This window comes from Ambystoma mexicanum, chromosome 9, assembly GCF_040938575.1.
Source record: "Ambystoma mexicanum isolate Mex_15411 chromosome 9, UKY_AmexF1_1, whole genome shotgun sequence".
NCBI classification, from domain to species: Eukaryota; Metazoa; Chordata; class Amphibia; order Caudata; family Ambystomatidae; genus Ambystoma; species Ambystoma mexicanum.
The window spans coordinates 1234773616-1234797840 of record NC_090931.1 but is presented as its reverse complement, the minus strand read 5'-3'; the positions used below and the strand labels follow the sequence as shown (position 1 = coordinate 1234797840).

The window sequence follows — 24225 nt, the reverse complement described above, 5'->3', positions numbered from 1 at the left end:
TATGTACTACTAAGTCTCACCCATCTTACTTACTCTCTGTTGTGGATCAAAGTGTCTCTCTGGTTAATTGAGCTCTCTGTGGCTCCTGATCAAAGCGCAGGTCTCCCTTGAAGTTTGTGGCAAGAACAGACTTTCTGTCTCCATCAAATCACATACTTCTTCCTTCTGAAAGGGGGTCCCCTTGCAGGGTTTGCATACTGTAAACTGTTGTCCCAGACATGTCATTCACTGCCCTTCATACAGAGAGGTGGGTGCTAGCTTCAAGCTGACACATTGCATATCAAACAGGTGTTGGGGTTTCCTGCCCTTTGTTAATCCTGTGACCAGGCCTCTTCGCAGGCCTGCTTCAATTAACTCTCATCAGTGTGCGCTGCACCACACAGAACTACAATGGGCAGTGCAGAACAATGGAGCCTTTGATATTTAATTAGGCTGGCCATGGCAGAAGGAAGGTGTTGCCTTCCCCCTTCTTAAGATGCTTTAATGCACTCCTGGCTGTCACATTCCAGCTAAATATGACAGGGAGGACTTCGCCTGTAGACTGTCCCCCCTCAGAGTACACTTGACTAAGTATTTGTTGTACAGCGAGCATAGGAAAATGTGTGCAGATTAGCCACACCCATTTTCCGAGGTTGATCTCCCATCATTCCCTTTCTTACAAAATTTCAAAAAAGACCAGTCGAAGGCACACTCCCTGTGTGGATGGTCGAATTCCTCACAGTCAGTGAGCTTTCTATCTGTCTGTAGACAACAATCTATGCAGAATAAGACTGCATCATTAATTAATGCGTTCCAAAAGCGTAACAGCATTGAATTAACACGTATGCCATGTTATCATATTGTTGCAGGTTTGATACATATTTTCTAGGGTCTGGGTTTCACAAATGGTTACACTTATGACACACTTTTGTTATATTTGGGATAGAGACCCACCGCCACCTTTTGCTATAATGATATTGTAAGTCACTGAGGAGTTCACAGACTATAAAGGAATCAGGCAGAATGCCTTTAGGAGATATCACCCCTTCTCTCTCCTCCTTTTGCAGCTGTTCTCCTTTTGCAATTCTGGTTAATTTCTCATCTCATTCAATACCATTTCTTCTTCCTGCATTCTTTCTTTACCCGGACCTGTCATCCCTCCCTTCCTTCAAGCAGGGCCGGCCAGTGGAAAGATGTTCTCACTACAAAAGTAGTTTGCTGTTAAATCCTGATTGTATAAGAACACCCACACAAGGATGTTTCTAGGGAGATTACAGTTTCACATGTATAATATTTTAATTGATGTATTATTAGCGCACTGTATTAGAAAGTGATAAGTAAACCTTTTCTCAATTAGTACCATTTGTAAGGTAAATATACAATGTGCAAGACTTCCATATTACCATAGCAAGTAAACTGCATTATAATACCAATACATGTTTTTGTAGAAGTTATGTTATGTTGTTATGTTATTTGGCATTTACATAGCGTTTTATATATAATTGGTATGACTTCAAAACGCTGGTAGGTTGAACGCCCTCGCGGAGAGTAATAGTCCAGGTCAGTTGAGAGAGTAGGGTGTTAAGCGGTGCTTGGGTGCAGCAGTTATGTGTGTAACTGAATTAATTACCTGTGCAGGTGAAAAGATAAATGCCCTCCAAACCTCATGAACCAAGTCACGATTGAGAAATTGCTGTCTTGGTAAGAATCTGTGTGGCTGGTTATCGAGTGACAAACCTTGTTACTAATCAATTGTATCCTTCAAATAAACTGAGCAGAGCTAATGTTGTTGCTGCGGGAGGAACAAATATTGATCCAGATGCCCATTGACATTTCACTCACATTTTTGTTAAAAAGGAGGCGCAGTATGAATTTTCCATTATGCTCACTCCTGCATAGTGCTACCATCTGTTGACCAAATCTGAATAGATGTATGCCAGCACAAATCTCAACTGCAGACATGCCTGAAAAGGTTTTATTTCCACAGCACATTGGATCAATTTCTGACATGTGGTCTGATGGTGATCAAAGCCTCTGATCACAAGAGACCAATTCCTTGGACTTTATTTCAAAATCAGTCAAATTCAGGGGTACATGACATCTGTGTGCTAAGAAGTAGAGGCCTGCCCGTTTTGAACGGGACACCTTCAGCAAGGTTATGGGTAGATTTATATCTACTAATTAGTAGATTTAGCAGTGATGTGGATAAATAGTGGACCTTTGCACATGGTGAAATTTGTTCTAATCCTAACACCTTCACTTGTCCAATGTATTGCATAATTCAGAACCTATCTCTTTATCTTTGAGAGCCTTACATTGCAAATATTTAATATATTGGAAAAACAATGTACTGTTCCACTTATTTCTGTAGTCGGGTGACAACCAAATCCCAAGCACGCTACTTCACAGTCTGGCTCCTTGCTATGAGCAGTCCCTACTTTCTCTTTCCACTAACTTTCCACTCTCCCCACTCATATCTCTAACTGTTACCAAATGGTGTTGACATACATTCAGGGCGTACATTTTCAAGATGCAAGCTATTCGCCAGGCATAAAAGGTCACCTGCCACCTCAATTCTACACATACATACAGCACACCATTTATTATTTTCCAAGAGTCAATTATCACAAGCCATTTTGAGCCCTGCAAATTCATTGTTTTTTCTATTTCTCATGTATTTTTTGTATACGTCTGAACATCACTTTGGAAATAGCACTTTATACACTTCAATACAAATAATGAAAACAGTTCTATCGGTAAAACCTGAAACATCACACCTTTTTAACATCACGCATGAGAGGGGTTCTTTTTTCTCCCTCTGTCCAGCACTTTCTCACAATTTCTAGGACCGGAGTGTGTTTATATAATTATACCAGTTCTAGAATATGTTGGAAAGGCTATATTGTGGGATACAAAGAACTTTGGGCCTCATTACAAGATTGTCACTGTGGGAAAAAAGTGTCGGACCTCCGTTACTGACACTTTTTTGGGCTGTAACAGAATGACAACTTTTTTTCATGCGCCGTCAAATCATAGGTTTTGGCCGATTTAGCGCTGGCAGAATTCAAACATGGTAAATCCGTCAATTTTTGCAGAATAAGTGCCGGCTTCATCTCTAGCTTGTTACTGTAGGTAAATTCTGTTTTGCTTAATAAATTGGTGGATTTACTGCACAGTAATTCCACCAGCAGTAAATCTGCCAAAGATCCCCACATCGAGTCCTCTGGACTCCAAATTTGGTGAATTACACCGTCCTACAACCACTTGTAATACTGTGATAACTCCACGGGACCAAGTGGCGGTAAAGGTAATCGAGTCTGGTGGTAATTCAGCAGATTTACTGTCAAATTACTGCCAAATTCGTAATGAGGCCCTTTGTTTAAAGGACATCTCATCATATGGATGCCCCACTGCCATAATTGTTTTCTCTAAATGGCTCCGCGGGCAGATGCATCCAGACCCCTGCATTAACAAATACCCCCCAATGATAATTACACCTTTTCTGACCTAGAGACACAATAATGTGTACGGAAATCGTCTACTGAGCTCGAATTGATAAAGTGTGTGCTTGACTGGCTCCGAGAGCGATCTGGGAAGGTGCTGTCCATCCTGGCACTGCAGGCAGCCTTGCGCACCGGAACCTTATCGGGGAGCGCGCGTGCAGTACAGTCCATTCTCAGAATACAATCAGGGCGGCTGTCTGCGCTGACCACGCTTCTCCTGTAATAGTAGACGTGTACTCTGTCGAAAGGCATCTCTGGGACTGATTGACTCGAGGTGTGGGGGTGCTCCTTCTGAAAGGAGAACGATCAAGGAAACAACCTCGTGGCAAAACTCCAATTTCATCTGACAGGACAAAACGTACTGCGTGTCAAAGGGGGCCGTGTGACAGAGAAAGCTGTTTTAACAGTAGTTGAAACACACAGGCAACTAGGTTTTGTCTTCACAACATGGCCCGCTGCAGATATAGCAAAATGTCTGTTGAATGCGCCACACTACAAACGCGCTCAATACACCGCATAAAAAAATACGGTGAATTTGAATGTCTACGTCTACATTTTTGCTACCTGTACCCCTTCATTCTGAGTAGTTCTCGTAACATACTTTTAGGCGATATTAATTTAGCTAGGAACACTGGTACCCTGGAAATTAAAAAGCATTCGGATACTATACACCAAAAATGTGTTTACTTGCCAGGAATCAATAGCTCTAATATGGACTGACCAATTTTCTTTTTACCATTGGTATGATCTCAAAGCGTTGTGGGTTGAATGCTCAGTGGAGAGAGTAGGGTAGTGAGTAGTGCTTGGGTGCACTCTGTATGTGTGCAGCCAGGCCGAAATTCCTCAGGTGGGTAGCTGCATTGTAATGCTAGGAGTGGTGTGGAGGTTGTGTGAGATCAGTAGTATGTGTACAAGGCCGATTTGACATGGGGAATAGCTGTGTTCTAAAGATTGTTGGGTGCTAATGGTGGCATATATTCATTTGTGCAGCTAGGCTGAATTAATCAAGGGGTATAGCTGCATTGTATTGTTTGTTGGCGCAGAGGCGAGAGTCAGCATACTGGTGTGCGCTTGAGTATCTGTGTAATTGGAGCGTGTCTCGGGTACCTGCTTACCTTTTAGTGCCTGCCTATTTTAGAGGTTCTGTGCTTTAGTTCTCCCGAAAACATTCTCGGTCTAGTGTGAAGTTAGTTCTGTTTACCAAGCTTAGCCGTATCCTTCTGGCTTAATGGTATCAGCAGTGTTGAACTGGCCTATTCCAAATCTTTGCTGGGTCAAGCGAATTGCAAGTCTATGTTCACCACTGTGTCTAATTGAGTCTGCAATTGTTTATCGGTTAACACCTTCTCAATGTGCAGTTACATCCAGTTCTGTTCTATCGGATTTGTGAATACATCCTTGATACGAGTGCTGGTACTCGGTGAACCTGATGGTCCAGTATCAAGCCAGACCATGTTGATGCTGTGCCTGTTCGACATTATTACGTGCTGCAGAACATCTTTGTCACTTGCAGATGATTGTCTGTTCAGATTCCTCACCTACGTGCCTAGTACCTTGACGGTGAGACAAAGCCCGCCATTTCTCATGCTAAAGCATAACTGCTAATGGGTCCATCTTTCTGAGTCCTAGGTATTTGTTTACAGCGAGTGGTTGGGTATTCATGTACTAGTTTATGGTTTGAGCTGTGAGTTATATCGCATCATAGTCCCTTGCGAGAGCTGACCGTGCCAGAGACCTCACCCGATCGGAGAGCGCAGTGCAAACACAGTAGAGACGAAGGGCAGGCCCAGTCATAGCTTCAGAACATAAGTGCTTTAGGAGTTCTGGTCATTAATTTCCAGGCAAATAAAGGCAATCATCACCTGATCAGAGAGCACTTGATGGCGGACAAGATCAAGCCCAATCATAGCGTTAGAATATAAGTGCTACTAGGCCCCGCTTTTGGAGTTCTGAGCAATAATTTCCAGACAAATAAAGATTAACACCACCAGGTTGAGAGCGTAGTGCATTCCTGGTGGAAGACAAAGATCCAGTAAAAGCATAAGAACATAAGTGCTACTAGGCCCCATGTCTGGAGTTGTGTGCATTGATTTCCAGACAAATAAAGATAGACATCACCGGGTCTGAGAGCGTTGTGTATATCTGGTGGAAGACAAATATCAACGTCCATTCATAGTGTAAGGACATAAGTGCAACTAGGCCTCGGGTTTGGATTCCTAGGCATTCATTTTCAGACATGTTTAGGGTAGGAACAATCCACGCATTGGTGCATGAGTGCAATTAGGCATTCATTGCCAAACATATAGGGGCCAACAGGTTCATTGCATGATACTTAATTGTTACCGGCAACCCGGTTCCATGTCCGGGTCAATCTTACCTGCCCAAAATGATAGATTCCAAGCCAATAACTGGCCGTCGGTGATTGGTCAGGAGGGCTGATTTTGTGGGGGATCGAACGGGCAAATTGTTTTTTTTTTTGTACCAATTTAGGGGAAGAGCCAGGTTTTGTGTGCTCTCCGGAATGCCATGTAGTCTTGGGTGTGTGGAGTGAGGGTAGGCACTGAGTTCCACAATGAAGGCACCAGAGCTGGGTATGCAGACACTCCGATTCTGGCTGAATTATTATTTGTTTTTGTATATTTATAATGCGCCAAAGCCAGCAGGCATCGGGCGCCGACATAAACACAATAGGACGAGAGGTCATAGGGGGCACAAAACAAAACGGGCATAGAACCAGTGAGGGTACGGTAAGGCTTATTCAAACAGCCAAGTCTTCAAATGTTTCCTAAATGCCAAGTGGCATCTCTCCAGACGGAGCTTCATAGGTAGGACATTCCATGAAAGAGCCGTAAGAAAGTCAAATGAGCATCCAGACCCTTTGGACTTTTTTAGCACGTGGAACCACGAGTTGTCCTTGGGTGTAAGAACAAAGATGTCTGGAGGGTATATAGGATGTTATGCGTTTCTTAAGCTATATGGGAGCCTTCCCATATATGCAACAGTGGGCAACCGAGAGGGCCTTGTACCTTGGTCTCACAGATACCAGCAAAAAGTGTAGTTTCCTTCTAGACCCGGAGATGTGCTCCCTCCGAGGGATGTCAAAAACTATCCAAACGGCATCATTTTGTATCATCTGCAGTTTGCTTATGTGTTGTTTGTTAGATCCTATTAGCAGGGCGTTGCAGTAGTCCAGCTGGGGCATAATAATGGCCTGGTTTAGGACTTAACGATTTTTCTGAGTTAAGAAGGGTGTGGCGTGTCTCAGGACTCTCAGATGGTATTATGAGTTACTGACCACACCAATGACATGCCCCTTAGAACTGAGCAAGGCTTCTACATAGACAGCTAGTGTCTTAACCCTCTCAAGAGTGCAAATGGCATTTCCCGCCAGGTACATGGTTTTATATTCAGGACTTTTGCTCTTGCCCTCGTAAGGCCAAAGATTATGAGTTCCGTCTTGGAGGGATTTAGACACATCCAGTTTCTGGATATCCACTCTTTTATTGACTCATATATCGAGATTAGCATAGATGAATCTATCTCATAGTCTCCGCTCAGCTCAATCACAAGCTGTGAATTGGAGGCAGGGGCTACTAGGAGGAGGCCAGTGCTTGACCTTAGCATGCAGGTTGTCTGGTAAAGCATACTTTTTTCATGTAGGTATTTGTGTACCGCTCGGTGAGTATTGCACAGGATTTTGAAGTTGGCCCTTTGCCCAATCGGGAGCTAGTGTAGGGTGTGGAGATAAGGTGACTTGTGATCCCTTCGTCCCAGCGCAAGGAGTAGTCTGGCACCCGAGTTTTGGACTCTTTGGAGTTTGTTAAGTTGGTAGGCTGGTGTACCTAGGTAAAGGGAGTTTGCATAGTCAAGTCTGGGCATTGCAATGGACATAATTTCTGCCAGTCTACTGGGGTAGGTGAGATAAGAGAAGATGTGTTTCAGAAGCCTAAGGTGGAAGTGGCAGGATTTAGATACATTGTTAATGTGGTGTGACTGAGGTTTGTGCAGCCAAGGCTTTCAACAGTGGTCGAGGTTGGGTGTGGGGGCAGGGGTCCAAGGGAGGGTGGCCAGGGTGAAGGTTGCGGGAATAGAGCTGTTTTGCCGCACAGCATGGTCTCAGTTTTCCCTGGGTTCAGAGGGAGTTGGTTACACGTCATCCAGAGGTCAATGTCTGTAAAACAAGCTGCTGAGGATGATTTGTGTATCATTTGCATTGTTATAGCAGGTGAGGTTGTGAGAGCAGATGAGCCTGGGCAGAGGGGTAATGTACAGGTTGAAGAGAAGGGGTGAGAGGCAGGCGTCTTGGCGTACCCCGTGCTCAATGGGTGCGCAGTGAAGAAAGGGGGGAGATGATATGTGATTTGCTGTCTATTAGTGAGGAATAAAGCGATCCAGTACAGTGCTGAATCTTGGATTCCTAGCGATTGTAATCTCACAAGGAGGATTGATCGTATGGTTAACAGTGTCAAACGCTGCCGAGAGGTCAAGAAGAACAGGTATTGCGCACCCTTCTGAGTCTGCAGTGACTTTAACGTCATCCCAGATAGAGATCAGTGTGGTTTCTATTCTGTGACGAGGGCGGAAACCTGATTTTGCAGGGTCTAGGAGGTGGTTGGTTTCCACTAAACAGTTGAGCTGCGAGTTCGCAGTGTGGGCAATGAGCTTTTCCAAGAATTGGGTGTTGGAAATCGACCTGTAGTTGAATGGTCAGAGAGGTTCGAGGGATGGTTTCTTTAGAAGGGGTTTGACATGCGTGATTTTGAAGGGTTCTGGGGAGTTGCCAGAGGTAAGGGAGTCATTAAGGATGGACCTCACCAGTTTTCCTGCACATGTGGAGTTGAAGATTTCTTTGAGGAGAGATGGGGTTGAAAGAGCAGAAACAAGGGGTCTCAGAGGCCATGAGGGTTGCCTCTAGAGGAGAGGGTGTTAGGCAGGCTGTGAGGTTGGAGAGTTTGGTGTTGAGGGTGGCCATCATATCTAGGACTGTTTTGTGGAAGTGATCATAGAGATAGTTGCAGAGCTTTTGCAAGGAGGTGGTCGGGGCAGAGGTGCAAGAAGGGTTGAGGAATTCCGTGATTGTCCTGTGGAGCTCATTCCTGCTGCTGCAGTAGCTCAGGGTTCTTTTATTGTAATAGGCTTTGTTGGCCTTTCGAATTTCTCCGATTTATAGTTTTGGTGATGGTGGGCGTACATTGAACTAGGTTTATCAAGCTTTATGATTAAACTTTGAGCTTGAAGTGCCTGCCAGTGTTTTTTTAAAGCAGTCTTCTTAAAGTGAATAACTTAATTAGAGCTATAAAGGTGATAATAGTTTAATCAAAATGGCTTAACCAGGTCTGCCTTGAGCCACAAAATGTATAACCACTATGCACTGAAGTCCTGTTAGAAACAAGCATTGGCAAAGCCCACAGTTTTGGCTTGTGTGTAACTATTATGCATTTCCCAGACCCTGCTATTATATGCTCAGGTACTGGCACCATTTTGCAGCTGCTACCATCAAAAAGCCCAAATTGTTGGCATTTGCAATGCTTGCTTAGAACCTAGTCCAATACTGCCCATTTCAAGATGGCCAATCTAGATTTATCAGACTGGAGCCATTTTCGCTTCTTGGAAACTCAGCTTCAGAACAATCTGGGCCAAGCCAATGTATTACATTGATATCAGTTTGGACCTCTAGATCAGTTATATCTGGACACACTCAATTTGTCCAGATGGTACGACGTTCATTTATCGTCAGTCATTTTTTCCGATGGATTTTCTGCTGATTTTGTTTCTTCTGAAAAAATCCATCGTAAAAAATAGGGGGGTGTGGGAAAGGGTAATATAAGCCATGGGGCGGAAATAGTGTTAGATTAATAGGGGAAGGCGGGGTTGGGAGGAACCCCCCAAAAGAAAAAAAAACATGTTTCAATGGCTGGGCGTGGGCACCAAGAACATTCTGCTTGGTACAGCCAGGCAGGGAGGAGAACTTCCAAGCAATTATGGGGTAACAGAGCCTGGACATTCTTCGACATCCCTTTTCCTGATTGGCTGAGCCATTCAGAACATTGCATAAATAGTGCTAGTTAAAACAATCCTTCTAAAGGCAGCCTTTATTCTTGTATTGCAAGGGAGGAATGAAGGGTTAGTTCAGGAGTGGTTTCTGACCATAAAGCTGATTTTTATTTTCCTGCAATATTATGTATAGAAGCAAAGTCACTGGCCTTCTATTCGGAACCATCTCCCAACATCAAATGTTATCTTAGAAAAGGAGCCAAGCCACCTAAGTTCAATGACCTCAGCTGACAAACAAAAATGTGAGCCTTTTCCTCGAGCTGAATAATTTAGGACATTGATATGGGCCCTTAATACTTGTAAATTCCCTGCAGAGGAGTATCCCCAAAAACACAATGTTGCCTTTAAAAACTCGCTTTGACACTGCAGACCCTCTGGGACAAATTCATGGAACAAATGTGTGCCAAAAATCGTGGTGCAAGCGTGAAAAAGCGTGCGATTCATGGAAGGCCCTGCGTGTGTTTTCCCCGGGATGTGCGCCGAATCCGTGCGTGGCGTACACGGGCGCACATGTCATTGCAACATACAGAACGCCATGCACGACGCGCACAGTGAAAGTGCACAACGTTAGCGCACACACCAAAATGTGTCCGGAACACGGGGCGGAACACGTGGAATGGGGAACAACGCGTGAAAATAAGAGCATAACAGGGGAAGTACTGCTGGGAAGTACACGGAATGCACACACGCACGCGAACTACACGTATTCATGGAATCGAATAGGGCCAAAGACACACACAGGCCTAAGCACATCCGCCACACGAAGGCAGGCGGTAGCGTCCCTGCGCATTACAAAAGTGCGCGCAAACAACAAACACGTATATACAGCTACGATGAATGTCCCATTCTGTGGCACCCTAGCAGAAATGACGTGTCACGCAACGCTCAGGCATCCCAAAAAAGCAAGAAAAAGATATAAGCGACCCCTGTAGCCCACGTACTGTAAAAAAACAAACGCAGTACGCTGTGGCAGTCAGGAACACTAAAAATACGTACGTGATCAACACGCAGGCTAGTATGCCTGAAAAAAAGGAGTACGCGACTAACAGGGACACCCGCATTAGGAAAAATAGCGCGTGCGACTCACCATCTGCCTTGCGTGTAGAAGAAGAACGCGTAGCCAACACCCACGCCAAAAGAAGAAGTACGCACTGTAGCTGCTGTGAAGTAATCGTGTGTGAACCCCAACATCTGGAAAACACACGCACCGCTTTCCACGAAAAGCACGTACAGAGCGATGGAAACCCACGTGGGACCTTCAACCCGTGCCAGGGAAACGCCCGCGCGCACGTTACGTCACCTAGGTGCTTACACGTCATGGGCCTTTCCTCGGAATTCACGCAAACGTGCTGTTTTTCACGTGCCAAATCACTCCATATCAAGCTGGCCACGCGGCAACACACGGAAGATCACGCTCCTGCCCAGAAAGCCAAATTACTGCCCCCCAGACCCCCAAGCAGCCTCCCACGAGTCATCTGCTGCTGCCTGCCTGCCTGCCTGCTGCCACCGTGCCCTGCCATTTGGTGCCTGCACATCTGCCATCTGCAGGGGTCCCGTTGCTGTGACCATCCCTGCTGGAACAGAAGACTCCCGACTGGTGTTCCATCACTCCACAGCTCAGCCCCAGGATCCAGTTGCCCACTTACACCTGCCTCAGGGGTTGCCATGTCTGACACAACACCTTCCGGCACCAGTGGCAACCCCCTAGAAGAGAGACAGAGGGCTACCAGCTTCAGTGAAAAGGATGTTGGTATGCTGCTTGAGCAAGTTCTGGGGCATTATGATGCCCTCTTCACACCATCACGCGCCGACAAGGAAGGACGGAAGAGGATCTGGAAGGACATAGTGGGTGCCATCAATGCGGAGGGTGTGGCACCCCGCGACATCAAACACGTCCAGAAGCGCTGGGAGGACTACAGGTCCAGGACCCTCAAGAAGGTCCAGAGCCTCTTGGAGGCAGATGCAGTGGGGCACCGGGCCCCTCTTACCACCCACCAGATGTGGGTCCTGGAGCGCATTCGCCCAGTGCTTCACCACTAGATCCTCAGGATGCAGGCCCGTCTGCAGTCAAGCGGTAAGTGCCCATGCATTCACGTTTAAAACAGTGCATGTTGCAGTGTGCTGGTAGTTAGCTACTTGGCTGCATGTGTGACATGGGTCATGTATGGATGTGTGTGTGCAGGGACATGATGGTGCTGCATGTGAGTCCAGTCAGGCGTGACCCACATGGATGATGTATGTGTTACAATGCATCATGCGAAACGGCATGCGGAATGCACACATGTATGCATGCCTGTGTCTGTACCTTGACATGTTTGCGGTGTGATAGATGTGTGCTGCTGTCATGGACATGCATGGAGTACATGTCCGTGTGTCTGAGTAGTGTGTGTGCCATGGATGCATGACACATGTCCCTGACAATGTGTTGAATCACTGATACATCCTAGTCATCCTTGAATCCACTGTGTCTGGGGGTGTACAGGGCCAGATGCATGACCCTGCGGTGATGTGTGTGCATGTGAGTTTTAGCCCACCACTGGATGTTACTACAGTGCCTTGGACATGTATGCAAATGTTCGTTGCATGTGCCATGCCTGTTTCTGCATGTGTGTTGCCTGCATTGACCCATGTGTTGTGGAGGGACATGATGGAAGTGAAGTTTGACAGTGCCACTCATGTGCTATTGCTTCATGTCTAGGGGACTATTGTACAGAACCCTGATGCTTGTGTTCAATGTCTCCCTTTACACAGCGGCTAGTGAAGAAGAGGGTGGAGACGGAGCTGTGGAGGAAAGTGGCAGGGATGCCTCCGTCGGACGGCGACGCAATGCCCAGTCACCCTCCCAGGAAATTCCATCATCCAGGAGCGAGGGGACTGGTGCTGCGTCTGCCACTACGCCTGCAACAGAAGGGGCGGGTGAGCCCCCACAGGGGCTTGGAACGGCAGAAGACGGTGCAGAGCCATCCAGGTCGGTTGTGTCTGCGGAGGAGGAGGAGGCCGCTACTGAGCCGCAGATGGGGCCTGGTGGGGGTGGTACCACTGGTGCAAGTGGTGCAGTCCACGGGAAGGAGGCAGCACAGGTCGCCGCGCAGGGGCCTGTGCATGTCACTGTCCCTGACACTGTGACTGCTTCACCATGCACCAGCAGGTATGCCCTGTCTCAGGCCCGCCCGCAGGTAGGGGGGAGGTCCACATCATCTGGCACTCCTCTACCTGTGGACGAGGGGACCCGTGACCGGATTGAGTCTGTCCTGATTGGGATTGCGTTGCGCACACGTGACATTCGTGATGACGTGCGTGCTTCCTGGGGGGACCACTCACGTCATCACGAAGAGCTGTGTGCCAACGTGGCCCAGTTGGGAGGGACCGTGGTCGGGGGTTTCCTCCATGTGTCGACCACTCTTTCGGCCCTCTCCTCCTCTGTGCACACTGTACGCCAGTCGTTCTCCGTGCCGTCTTCCCGCCCAGATGCCACCAGGGCCCCCTGTGGACCTTCCCCAACCAATGCAGCCAGCTAGGTGGAGATCCCATCTCTGCCGCAGTTGGGAGTCGGAGGTCCAGCAGGGGTGGCCACCCCACCAACTGGACCCCAGCGGATGGAGGATATGACGGCATCATCGGGCAGGGCAAGTGCACGATGGCGCCGGGGGATTCCATCAGCCTGGATGCCGTTGTGGTGGCAGAGGCAGTTGCGTCGGAGGCAGCAGCAGGCTCAGCGTGGGAGGCATCATGGCTTGGGGCCATCAACACCCCAGGGGCAGGCATCGGCCGAGGGGCAGCAGGACCCCGGACTGGGAGTGCCCGGACTGGCGGAGAGGGCACTGCTCAGGATGAGGGCGTTGGAGCGCCTCGAGGAAACTCACAGGGAGTTGAGGGATTCCATGGCTGCATCCCTGCGAGACCTCGAGTCCAGGGAACAGGCCTGCCTCCGGAACATCGACGTGGAGTTCGATGATTCCCTGGGCCGGAACATCAAACAGTGAGCAGTGGGACTAGCCCGCCGCCTTTGTAAATAGTTATGTAGTTGCAGGTTTCCTTTATTTATTTTTTCCTTTGGGGCGCATGGACTATGCCCCGCCTTTTTGTAAATAGTTATTTATTAGGTAGGTTTTTTCTTAGGTTTCCTTTGGATTGTTGAGCACATGGACCCTTGATTTTTACATTGTATATAGTTATGGACCTGAATTTACATATATTTTTACCATGGAGGAATGGTTTTGTTTTTATTTTGACTTTGGATTTTGTGTTATGGACGGACACTTGGGAGGCATTTTTCTTTGCATTTTATGGATTTCACCATTAATATTTTTCCCTTCATTTCGGACATCCTTTTATTTATCATTTTTTCCTTGTATAATTTCGTTTCATTCATTCATTTTTGTATATAATACATTTTTGTATTTTACTTCATTTGCGTGGTCTTCTCTCATTGGATTTGTGCATGTCACAATGTGGGTTATCTCAGTCATGTGTCACCATTGTGTGGGTCTGACTGACTTGTACTCATGCGCATACTGGTTATTTGGGATCTATCATGACATGGGGATTTCAATGTGGAGTGGATGGAATGCATGGTTGGGTGTTTGCACTGGGGTGGCGTGGGGTGGGATTTGGGTGGCCATAAGGGCCATGGATCTGGATTGTGATGACGTGTTGGGTGGGGGACACAAGTCGAGGACTGCTGGCAGGTGCCTGTCACTGGGCGTGGGGTGGGGACATAAGTCGGGCCTGCTGGGAGGTGCCCATCACTGGGGTTGGGGTGGGGACATAAGTTGGGGCCTGCTGGCAGGTGCCCGTCATTGGGGGTGGGGTGGGGACGTAAATCGGGGCTCCCAAGTGCATGGTGCCATTTGGCCTGCCTGCGGGTCATGTCCAGGGATGATGGGCTGCCTGCAGGGCATAGGGGGGGGGAGGGCACACCCAGGAGGGCTGACACTGCAAAATCGCATGTAAAACTCACCACGCACCCCTAGGAATACACATACCCCGCTCACGCCAGGCCAATCTCGTGTAAAACTCCCAGCACACCCCTAGGAATACACGTACCCCGCTCGCGCCTGGACAATCGTGTGTAAAACTCCACGCGCACCCCCGGAATATACGTACCCTGCTCGCCCCAGGCCAATTGCATGTAAAAATCCCTGCGCACCCCAGGAATATGCGCAGGCAGCCCTTTCACCCTCCCCATGCCCCGCAGGCAGCCCATCCACCCTCCACATGCCCCGCAGGCAACCCATCCACCATGACCATGCCCCGCAGGCAGCTCATCCACCCTCCCCATGCCCAACAGGCAGCCCATCCACCAGGACCATGACCCGCAGGCAGCCCACACCACAGGGGGGACTTTTTCCACGCATTTTACCTGACGCGAGCGGGGTACACGTATTCAGAGGGGTGCGCATGGAGTTTTCCACACGATTGGCCTGGCGCGAGCATGGTACATGTATTCCTCGGGGTGCGTGGGTTGTTTTACATGTGATTGGCCTGGCACGAGCGGGGTACGTGTATTCCGGGGGTGCATGTGGCGTTTTAAACGCAATTGGCCTGGCGCGAGCGGGGTACATGTATTCCGGGGTGTGCATGGAGTTTTACACGCGATTGGCCTGGCGCAAGCGGGGTACGTGTATTCCTAGGGGTGCGCGGGGAGTTTTACACGCGATTGGTCTGGCGCGAGCGGGGCATGTGTTTTCCGGGGGTGCGTGTGGAGTTTTACACGCAATTTCGCTGACTCGAGCGGGCTACGTGTATTCTGGGGGTGCGCGTGGAGTTTTACATGCGATTTCGCTGGCGCGAGCGGGGTATGTGTATTCCGAGGGGTGCGTGGGAGTTTTACACGCGTTTTCATGGTTGGGGGCTGTATGCTGGTCCACTGGCCTTCGCGCCATGGACTGGATTTGTGCAATGTTTTTGGTGCACGGGGCGGGGTTGGGGACATAACTGGCGCTGCTGCAGGGTCGCTGTGCCACGGCTGCTTGTGGATGTATAAATCCATGAATACGCTGTGCGGCGAAATGGGTTTTGGCGCACGCGGCTGACGCAGACTGCCGCACGCGCACTCTGTGCGCCAGCCGCGTGTGCCACTTGTGCGCCGAATTCTATGAATTACCCCCTCTGTCTCCAATATTAACAGCTCTAATTGGGTACCCCGGGAGGATAGCACAGGGGCAAAGTACTCACCTTGGAAGCAAGACGACAGGGGGCAACACAGGTTCGATCCCTGGGTCCCCGCTTAAAACCCTCTGGATATTAAGCCCGTTATAAATAACCTAACATATCATACCTTTGGAAGCATGTAGTATTTTTAAAATGTAATGTTGTATTTATTAATCTATCTAGCTAAACAATTGACCATTTCATGTGGTTTGCGAATTACAAGCAGTAATTCAGCTCTAAGATTTGAACTAATCGAGCAAGAGCTCACAAGAAGAGCTTTTCGCAATATGTACTTGTGCTTTGGGCCTCGTTCCTACCTCATTTATATGCATTTCGTCCATCATTACAAACTTTTCATAAGGAATTGAAGAAATTTATATTTTGAAGTATTTTGCACATTTTCGTTTTAAATTGAAATTGCTACCGCGGTACGTCTTTGGTTAAAGAGAATATACACCTTTTTTGTTATGATTTTAATGTTTTCGCTGTGTTTTTTTGTTAAATACTTTATATATTGTACAATGCTCTTGTGCTCCGTGGGGAGCTAGGTTTGCGCCATACAAGGATGTAAATAAATGCGAGGCGTGGCTCGCAGCTGCATAACCCTGTGCATCTGTCAGAGTAATCCTGGTTAATTGTGAAGATTTGCAGCGCTGAAAGTGAAGGGATTGCCCGGAGGAGTTGTGGTATAAAGGGGTAATGGATCAAGCCTCACAAAGTACCGAAATATCCTAATTTAGGTGGCTTGGGAGTGACACTAATATCCACGTACAAAACCCGGGGACCATAGAATGAGATGGCCCACTCTCCCTGGTTGTGACGTTCAACGATTGTGCTTGTCTGTAAAGAGGAGCTTAGGAAATGGTTATCCAACTACAAGTTGCTTTTTTACGTCAAAAATGAGGGTGACTAAGAGCAGATGAACCTGGTTTTTCAGCCACCACGGAATGCATGGAATTATCTGGAAAATGCTAATAATGGGGATGTATTCCAAACTAAGCAAAGGTCCTAGAAACATCAGTGGTGATTGAGAAAAAACTCAAGAGGAAGAGAATCGTGGTGACTGAGGATTGCTCTTTACTTCAGGGGAAAATAATATTGAGAACAAATGGAAGGAGTAAGCACTGTCACTTGAAGTATTGATGACAGGGGATCAGATTAATTACACATCATAAAACATTGTGTATGTGTTAACAGGCAGGAATAGGCACAACAGCAAAGAGTTTAGCCTCCCAAAGTTGTCATTATTTTATTAATTTCCTTGTGTTAGGACGTGATGGGTTTGAGAACGTTAGGGTAACAGATGCTTCTTCTAAAATGGAAACATGGGCTGGGGAGAGTTGGGGAGAAGAGGTCATATTTGCAAGCAGTGTTTTTGACACCAGGTTCAGATAGTTCACATAATTTCACCAAGGAGGGGCACAGATCCACTCCTGATTTACATAACAAGAGATTATAGAAATAGCAACACAAAATTGCCTGTCCTGGAATCTCATGGTATTATGCTGCAAAATAAAATGAGGGGCAGTGTTTAAACATCATAGACTGGACCTTGTTCTTCCCAAAAAGGCCCATTTGGTGAGAATGGATTGCAGTTTTTTTGGGTAGGAATAAATAATCTGCCTTTGTAGGCGTGCACGTGGAGCAGCCATCCTAGTTAGAGAGTGTCTACTGTGGGTACTTAACTTTGTCTACACAAGCTGATGCGGAGAGCAGATGTCTCCTTGTACTTGAGCAGTAGGGCATGGAACCTATAACCCTAATCAATGTCTGTCTACATCCACTGATATCATCTGGTTTTATGGCTGAACTCGACGAACTGTAAAGGTTGACACGGAGTATCCAATGGTTGGGGGCAATTTTAATAATCTTATGGACATCTCAAAGGCTCTTTGGATGAACCCATTCTCTAGGGTTGGTGGTTGCTTAGCATGTCCTATATCCTAATCGTTAATGTGATTCCTTTATGTCCGGGTTACACCGTTCACTCTTCTGAACTGATTATACTCTCCTCCCGCTGGCAGATATTCCCAGGAGAATTTCAGACCATTCTCCAATTATAGCCACAGTGCAGTTGTGTATGTTCCACAAGGGGAGGGTTACTGTAGTAAAATATGAACACTGTTCACCCTGTTGGCCAGTTGAGCCTCAGGTAACTCTCAATGCTCCCAAAAATGCCTCCACATCTGGACAGTCCCAAAGTCAGTCTCTCTCTCTCTCTCTCTCTCTCTCTCTCTTTCTCTCTCTCTCTCTATCAGGAGCCACTAAATCGTCCTATGGATTCTGTTAATGTGCAAGAGAAAAAAAAAAAAGAAAAGCCTTCTCTGTCTCCAAGACTGAGGAAGCTCATCCTCTCTCAACATCATACTTGATCCAGCCCTTGACCAAGTAAAAAAAAAAGACTTTATGACACAGCTAAGGAGGGATCCTGAAACCAACATATACCAACATATATACGTATCACAATACTTCAAACAGCTGCTATACCACTAGAGACCATGGAGTCCATCTGACAGCTGGAAAGCATGTTCCCCACGTTCCATCCATAGCGCCACCTAGACCTGCAGTGCCAGCTCTCCCTGAACCTAGGCCCAGTGGGAGGCAGAAATTTGAGACACATTTGAAAAACAAAGCATTGCACTGACCCACAACTGTATAACAGAGTTGTTTTATATTATGCAATAAAGATAAAAATCTGTTTCAAGTGTTGTCTTTTGGTTGCACATATGAATGTACACATATGCAAGTTTTTGCACACCAAAGAGTCGGGAGAGAAAATTCACATGGTTGCAGCATGATTTCTTTGCGGTCATTGATGTGATGTTGAAATTTGAAAAATTGACTTGTGGTATAAAACACCTGTTGGAGTTGTTCTATATATAATTAAAGCTATCTCTGACATGTAGGGACATTACATGCCCGGAAACCTCCGGCAGCCCTAGCTTAGGTAGGCACAGGCAAAGCAAGGGCATCAGTGCTTGCTTAGGGCCATTATTGGCCATGTACACACGCCCGAGGTGTGAATGGTTTTATTTTAATTTTTCATGGGCGACAGCTCCACGCATTTTGTGCGGGCCCAATCTCCCATGATAAAATGACAGGGAAAAGCTAGCCCCGCCATAGTAAATAGAAAAGGAACTTAGTCCCCTTTCAATTTCCATTGTGGGCACTGAAGGCGTGAGAGAGTGCCAGGATCAGAGCAGAAAGCTCTGGTCCAGCAGGTAAGTGGGGAGGGAGGGAGGAAGAAGGGGAAGGGTATGCAATTTTTTGGCACGATTGGCATGGGGAGACAACAGGTTGGGGCTCCTTGTTGCCTTCCCACAATCAAGATGGCGGCACCTGGGGAAGGGCCTCGTGTGGCTGGAAAATGTTGGTGGTACACTGTGTTATCACTCGGGTTTCCAGACAGCTGATCAGCTTAGTGTCCTTCCCTGGGTGCTTAAACTGCATACATTAAAATAAGATCTTATAATGGCGAGGATAAGTGTGTCCTTTCATTTTTCAAATTTCCACTATAGAATCTGCCCACCAAGTGCACCTTTACATTACCCTCAAATACTCATCTACCACTCTAAAGCTGTCATTGACTTGTTCCCTTTTTGTCTACTTGCCTTGCTTTTACTTCTGGAATAAGTCTGCCTTTGCCCGTCACCCACGCTCCAACTGTAGAGCGCTCCTTTGCATCCCGAGTCTCGGATTCAATTCAATTAATAGGCAAAACAAAATAAAGGTAACATTTCCAAAAAGACTACAGCATTGCGTTGCATGACAACCTTTTCGTGAAAAAATACTTTTAAGGCGAGCTGTATAAAAAACCTGTTGAGTCTCCCCAAAAATGCCTGCTGAAGTGAGACTTTCGCAGGGCTTGATAATGGCTGGGCGATGGGACATTTTACTCAAGCTACAGTGTTTCCTGAAAGAGAACTAGGCCAGAATGATTATTTGATAAAATAACGATCGATTTTAGGTGGAATAAAAACACACCCTTGTCCTGAAATAGAGCAGCGAGGCAGTGCCTTCCAAGGAGCGACAGTGCCCGGCACCAGGGGAAAGTCACTAAATGCGTTACTATATCGACAGCTAATGAAGGACTTGTGGTTTTGTAAGAGCAAATCAATAGCCTTCAGTAAACGGCCTGTGATTCCAGAGAGGCACTTACACTGTGACAGGCTCAGACTTCCTCCTCGGAAAAGAGAGATTACTGAATTGTTCGTCAATTTCAGGCGTCTGGGAAAGAACATAAATGAGAGAAAGAGAACAAACAAACGGAGAAAAAAAAACAGAACTAAAGGTTAAAGATAGTTTCTTTCAATGTCTTCAGTGTGTTGAATGACGGTAACATGTTTTAAAGCAGTGCCTGTTTAAAGGAGCAGGTACATAGCACTGTCAGGTTTAAGCATTACACCAGTTAGCATTATGTGTACGAATGCCAATGAGCTGTAATTGTAAAACATTTCTACCAGTGATATACTGCTTGAGTCTGGTGTGTATTCAGCAGTCTGGGATTACTAAGGTAACAACACCCCCATTGCCTTGACTGTACTCTATCGTCAACTAGGGTTCAGATAGGAAGAAACACACATAGGGGTGGACAGAGCGGCTACAAAGGTTTGAGGCTGCTCTTCCTTTCTGCAGCCAGACCTATTTTGTGTAAGTGAATGGTCACAACACCCAAGACCATGCGGTCAGTCATGATGTCTAGTATGTGTCACCTTCTCAAAACATGATCATATTTGATCAATAATTGTAAACATCTAAATCATCAATTGCCATCCATTTCCAAAATGGGCACCATCAGACTGCCCCAGGAGTCTTTTCTTCCTGTCTGGAATTGTGTATTCCTGCTTCATACATGTGCATTAGTTCTGAGAGTTTTGTAACAGAGTGCAACCAGGATGGATCAGACGGATTAATGAAATCATGTGATCCTGTAGTCCTTTGTTGTTTTCCTCTTTTCCTCTAGATTTCTGGAAGCCTAGCCTATAGCATAAGGGGGTTCAGGGCTGTGACTTATCACCAGAGCCTTCAGTAGAATTCCATGGTGTTGCAATCCCAAGACAGTGGCTTAAATAAGATTTATTTTCTCTCTTTTTATCTCACTTTAACCAGTTCTTAGGGGCCTGCTTGCCACTGTCCTTCTATTTCCACACAATCCTCCCACAGTTCCATGTCGCTGTGGAAGAGCACGTGCTACTTCTAAGTTCTGTGAAGTTAGCCATATGCAAAAGTGTATGCATAAATACTTTAATACAGTGAAAGTAGCCTAAACTGTTTAAATCCAGATAGATTTTGATAAAAATAAAATTATCAATTTAATAGAAGCCAAACGGTTATTATTTAGGCTGCACAAGGAGTGGAAACTGTCCCCTCTGATGCATAACTTATCAGGTCAGAATATGATTAGAGAAAGGTCTAAGGAAAAGGCAAGTTCTTTTGATGAACATGCAATTACTTTTTGGTTTCTGCATTCCGTGGTCGTGCAGAGCATGCAAGTTGTCTGAAAGCACACCATTGTCCAGTAGTGTTGGGTGTCTTGACCCACATTCAAGTTAATATGCTGCAACATTTGGTGCTGTGGGCTTAGAAAATCCAAGATGGTGGAAAAGCCCACATTTGCGCCAGAATCCAGGAGAACCGTGCAGTTTTGCGCACACCAAAATGGTCCCCTGACCTGCCACCCACCAGTGCAAAGAAAGATGGTTCTGTTCAAAATCCATTTTTATTAATGTCAAAAATTGCTAAGATCATGGGCCCGAAACCACCAAACAAAAATCCAACTCTGGTTGAGTGTTCTACTTTACTCTACTGCAGATCCACATCAATGCCATGTCAAGCAAGGATCATATACTATCAAGTAAAATCCTTTCTTTTTGAAATGTATTAATTCAAGACAGCTGTCAAAAATAGGTGCAGTACCGGCATGGGACACTAGCCGGCGCTAGCGATCTAAACTCTGATAGGAGAACTGTATTTCAGGAGTTGCAAAAGGATCCTGTGCTAGCTGGGACTTCAAAGGCTTGCTGATTAATGAAAATTCTTAACACCTGCTTTCCCAGAAGGAAGTCTGATTCAATTAACAGTTTAGAGACCCACACAACAGCCCAGAATATCACATGGCCCTGTTGATTGAGAGGGGGGAGTTTCCCCTGCAGCCTGCAGGACACAACACAATAGACCCTTTCAATTGAAGAGAAATGCAGATTAGGGTGTAACTGTCCACAGCTGCCCTGCCAGGAAGGAGAGGCCTGTGATCTCTGACTCACCAAGTTCTGGGGGGCTGGTATGTGAATTCAATTAAGGGCAAATGTATGTTTGATTAAATTGCCTATGAAATCTTGTATTAAGCTCACAGAAATGTACAATTTGGGGGTCCTTAATATGGAAAATGCCCTCACGAATTGAGACCAAACTCCACTTTGTGCGGTGTTCTGGGACCGAACCCCGCTAGTTATTAATATTGCAGACACTGTGTTTAGGATAGAGACATAGTAATTTCCAGTAATATGCTCAGGGAAGGGGTGCAGGTCTGTGTAAATTTTGAGGAAAAACCAATATGGCGAAAGTCACTAAAAAACACAAAATGTTGTCATTTCTTAACCCAAACTCTTAAAAAGATCAGAGTTGGGCAAGAGTGTATCTGTGATATGTCTATGCAATTTCAACGACGTGTGTATCTGGGAAATATGTGTTTTGGGTAAAATTGATTTTTCTAAGTAAAAGCAAAGGGGCGTTTCTTCAATAGATTGTAAAATGATGACTCACTCTGACTCACTCTGACACACTATCCCCTCTCAAATCAGGTCACAGAGAATCCTTGACCTATCAAATCATGAGAGGGTTGGGCATGCAGAATGAGCCGACCCACGCACTTTCAAAACACATAAAAAGAGGCTGCTCTGGACAGGCAAGACACTCACTTTCCATTTTCTTGCAAAGCACTCTGCCGGACCAGACAATATCCAGAAGGACCCTCTCCAGAACTTAGAATCCAGACTTGAGAACTTTTTCAGCAGGCCTCAAAATCTTTTGCCAATTATTCCACAGCCAGGTGAGATGTTTGATTCTGACTAGAACCTTGGGCCAGAACCATATCCAGACCCAGAAAACAGAGCTGTATCCAGAACCGGTAGCAGACCCAGAAAGCAGTGCTGTATCCAGAGAGACCAGAACCAGAGAGACCAGACCGCTGTGAAGTGTGATAGCAGACCCAGACCAGATCGCTGTGAGCAGAACCAGTACCAGAAGCCGCCAGAAGTCCAGTCCAATCCTGACCCGATCTGTGACAAAGTCGCATTCCTGTCCAAAATTAGGAGTGAGTATCCAGCCAGAACTGTGCAGAACTAATCTCTTAGTTTAAAATAATCTGATTCAAAACATTTGAACCTGTCCAGAACTGCATCATAGGAATCGTGTGTTCATTCTGTCATTTCAAAGCTGTAAAAGTGTCATTTTGTCATTCTGCAGTTTACTTTCATTTTCGAGAAACTACCTTCACTAAATCGTCCATATCTTTTGAATTGTAAATCCTTATAGTTATTCCGTAATCACACCAGATGCATTCGGAAAAATTGCCGCAAATTGAAAAATTAGCTCCTGTCAAAATAGCCGCCTTTGCTTGAACTGCTAAAATTCGTTTTCAACCTGCTAATACCTCATTGAGCATCGCGAGTGTGACTTGAACTAATCTTAAATAGCTATCATCTACCCTGAACCTCCCACAGGGAATTAAAATAATTTTTAGCATATTTTTCCCTTCTTTGCATACCACATTTAAGAGTACTTTCGCCTGTGTTTAAAACCATCCCTGTTTCTCTAAGCTTGCTAGGGGGGAACTGAACTACATTTGATTGTATTCCTGAGAACTGTGTGCTCTCCTTTCCATCTTTTTATATTGCATAGGGGGGAGTGAATTGCCACAAGGGGAAAAGTGAACATATTATCTCTTGTGAAACCCTATCAGTTTATTTCTGTACTGCATTTTCTTTTCATCATTGTTTTTCCTTGAAACCATAAAAGCATTCTCAGTTACCTTTTCCTTCCTATACCAACTCCTAAGTAATTAAATAAGCGTACAATTGTAATATTATACATTTTTGATCACTGTCATATTCTTAAGTGTGATATCAAATATTAATTTATCATAAAAGTGTGATATATATATATATATAGTTTAATTTTTCCAATAAATCCTTTAAATTGCAAAACAAACCTACTTCTTGGCTCAGTGGGGTCAGTTGGGGTCAGGGGGATTCAAAGAGAGGGGCGTTATATAAGGGTTTATCCTCCAGAGTATAACTTGTCATAAAAATATATAAATAAGGGCTTCCCTTGGGCGTCCCAGACGAGGCACTGACTTAGTGGGATTGCTGAATTGAAGTCACTTAACAGATGTAAACACACCGACTGCACTATGCAGTGTGACTGGGGCGGGTTCAGGAACAGGCAGGTAAAATCCACTGAGTAAAGTAGCTGATGTTTAAAAGCTGATCAATTAATTGAGTTTAACACACATGACTTTGGGTATTTTATCCATGCA

The 24225-nt window shown here is 45.9% G+C and overlaps 1 protein-coding gene across 4 annotated transcripts in view; it reads right to left on the bottom strand.

Annotated features, from left to right (window-relative positions):
- NCKAP5 (NCK associated protein 5) overlaps positions 1-24225 on the bottom strand; it is a 1061124-nt gene that overhangs the window by 617056 nt on the left and 419843 nt on the right. The window contains exon 2 of one of the 4 annotated variants that reach the window (XM_069616576.1): positions 19849-19916. The exons of the other annotated variants lie outside the window; for them this stretch is intronic. The gene's annotated coding sequence lies outside the window, so the exon portion shown is untranslated. The remainder of the gene's footprint in view (positions 1-19848; positions 19917-24225) is intronic. 4 annotated transcript variants of the gene reach the window in all.